The sequence below is a fragment of the Physeter macrocephalus genome, chromosome 1 (genome assembly GCF_002837175.3).
Source record: "Physeter macrocephalus isolate SW-GA chromosome 1, ASM283717v5, whole genome shotgun sequence".
NCBI classification, from domain to species: Eukaryota; Metazoa; Chordata; class Mammalia; order Artiodactyla; family Physeteridae; genus Physeter; species Physeter macrocephalus.
The window spans coordinates 83,548,268-83,551,125 of record NC_041214.2 but is presented as its reverse complement, the minus strand read 5'-3'; the positions used below and the strand labels follow the sequence as shown (position 1 = coordinate 83,551,125).

General features: G+C 37.8%; 1 pseudogene; it reads left to right on the top strand.

The window, feature by feature from the left end:
- The first annotated feature begins 351 nt into the window (after positions 1 to 351).
- Positions 352 to 2,237, top strand: LOC102992465 (glutamyl-tRNA(Gln) amidotransferase subunit C, mitochondrial-like; annotated as a pseudogene).
- The last annotated feature ends 621 nt before the right edge of the window (positions 2,238 to 2,858 follow it).

Below are 2,858 nucleotides of genomic sequence, written 5' to 3'. Positions count from 1 at the left end.
ATGATTAAATAATGATGTATTAAAATATAGTTTAAAAACTAGAGTACCATACACAATGATTTATAGTACCAAAATTTTTCCTTAGATATTAACAAAGTCATTTTACCCAAAAAAGAACATTGACAATGCAACACTTATACCAAACACAATTGCTCATTTACTGTTTATGTGATTTATTCCTTATAAAATCTTCTCACTGTCTTATTATGTCATATATCTGCTTTTAACTCACTGAACTGCTTTGTTATTTTAGCAGAGTTTTTTTTTTTTAAGGAATGTGTCGTATGTATGAATTTCAACAAAATTGGGTCATTATAAACACAGAAGTGTTTAAGAGTTAATTTATTTCCCATGTACATGAGACTTTTGTTATGGGTTTCTCTGTGTATGAGTAAAATATAACTGAACCATTTGATAGTAAACATGGCTAATGCTTTTAAATGAAAGCCTATTCTCAATCTGGAGAAATGCCTATTTAGTTGGAATTATGTTTATATTTTCTGCTAAAGTATGTTCAAATTCAAGTAGTGCTTGTGTAATGAGATAGTCTACTTTAAGCTCTAATAATGGTTTGCTGCGTGATCATCACAATGATAGTGTGTAATTTATCACACCTGCCATTGAAGGAGCTGTAAGAATTTCACAGACAGCCCCTCATTAATCTATTCATTTAGCTTCTTTATTCTTGAAAGTTTCTAAAGCTGTTTAAGAAATTATGCAGCAACTATGGAAAAGAAAAAGGTTGTAAAGTAGTCAGTAAAAAAAAATTGAGTGAGGTACAGGGTCACAAAGACGATAAATGCTGAGGGAAACTATCTGGAGAATTGTCACAATCACATGTGTGATAGATTCCTGTTTTGTTAAATTGGGAAATACCCTAAAATATTCAGATCAAAATCTTCATTTTAGAAGCTGTGCACCCTTGTTGATTTACTTACTCATCTGCCCTCCCTGGAGGTCTGAAGCACACTGAAGAGCCAGAGGTCTTTCACTCTCAAACAAATCCTTGTGTTTCTCCAGTGTTGTATAATTATATACTCAAAGATTGTTTCCCGTGTAACTAAAATGGATGCTATGTTTATGCATAATATACTTGGTATTCTAAAATATTCTGAAATTATTTATATTGTTTAATAATAAAGAATAAAGTGTATTCTGAATATATTAGTTAAGGTATATGTTCTTGGTTGGCATAAAATGTTAGGCTGGCTATAATATTAACAGACAACAAGTAATTGTTCTTTATGATCTATTCATATATATATTTATAGCAGATTACTGATTTTTAAGCACTTCAGAACACTTTCATTTGACAGATGTTATATAATTTTACCAAAACTCTAACCCTAAATCCAAGATTTCTTCAAGGATAATAAATATCTTGCAAAAAGTATTTCCAGGGATTGGATCAGGGAGGGATGAATAGGCAGAGCACAGAGGATTTACAGGGCAGTGAAAATACTCTGCATGATACCATAATGATGGATACATACATGTCATTATACATGTGTCCAATCCACAGAATGTATAACACCAAGAGTGAACCATATTATAAACTACATATTTGAAGTGATTATGATGTGTCAATGTAAGTTTATCAATTGTTACATATGTACCACTTTGGTGTAGGATATTGATAATGGGGGAGATTATGCATGTGTGAGGGCAGTGTGCATATAGGAAATCTCTGTACCTTCCTCTCAGTTTTGCTGTGAACTTTAAACTGCTCTAAAAAATAAAGTGTTAGGTGGCTGGGCCTTTGGAACCACTGGGCATGTGCCAGAGGTTCATCTCCAAGGAGAGTCCTCAGGGGAGTGGCCAGGTCATAGTCGAGGTGATGGAGCACCTGCAGCATCTAGCACTTATGGACTTGAGCAGCCAAGAAGCCTACGGCACAACTGGAGAAAGCCATTGCCTTTGTGGACCAGCTCCGCCACAGATAACGGACAGAGTGGAGCCCATGGTGTCCGTACTGGAGGACAGATGTCTACACTTGGGATCCAACAATGTGGTGGAATGTACTGAAGAACTACTACAAATCTCCACATCGAGTTATGGAGGAGTATTCTGTGCCTCCCTCCCCATTCCAACCATCCACCCCTGCGGGTAATATTTCTTTACCAAAGATGGATGAACAAGAGCCTATTTCATCCGGCTTAGTAGCTGTTCTGGGAAGGGGTACCATGTTCACAAGTGGAACACGTGAACAGGTGAAACAGGTGGAAGCACAAGGATAGTATTTTTATATTCTGAACACTAATGGTCCCAATTTCTTCAGGCACTTGAAAAAAAATGGATGGTTAAGTATTTTTTTAGTAATTAACTCTTCTGAAGACAGAATTGGGAAAGATACAGCCAAAACAAGGCAAAGAATTCCTGATGCTAATGGAAATAAAGGATATTGCCAGTTTCCAAAGAAATAGATCGAGTATTTACTCTCAGGCTATTCAGTATGGAAGATGTTATCCCCATTATATCATCCCCAAAAGACTGTCTACCAAACTGCACGTAAGTGAATTTTTCTATTTATGTAACTGTTAGACTTTGCATCTGATCCCTATGTGACAACCTGAGTTGTCCTTTTTAGTTGCTCTTTCTGTTCACCTAAGCAGCCTTTTATCTTTAACAAACACACTTTTTTTTTTTTTCCGGTGCGGGTCTCGCACTGTTGTGGCCTCTCCCATTGCGGAGCGCAGGCTCCGGACGCGCAGGCTCAGCGGCCATGGCTCACGGGCCTAGCCGCTTAGCGGCATGTGGGATCTTCCCGGACGGGGGCACGAACCCGTGTCCCCTGCATTGGCAGGCGGACTCTCAACCACTGCGCCACCAGGGAAGCCCCTAACACACACACTTGAATT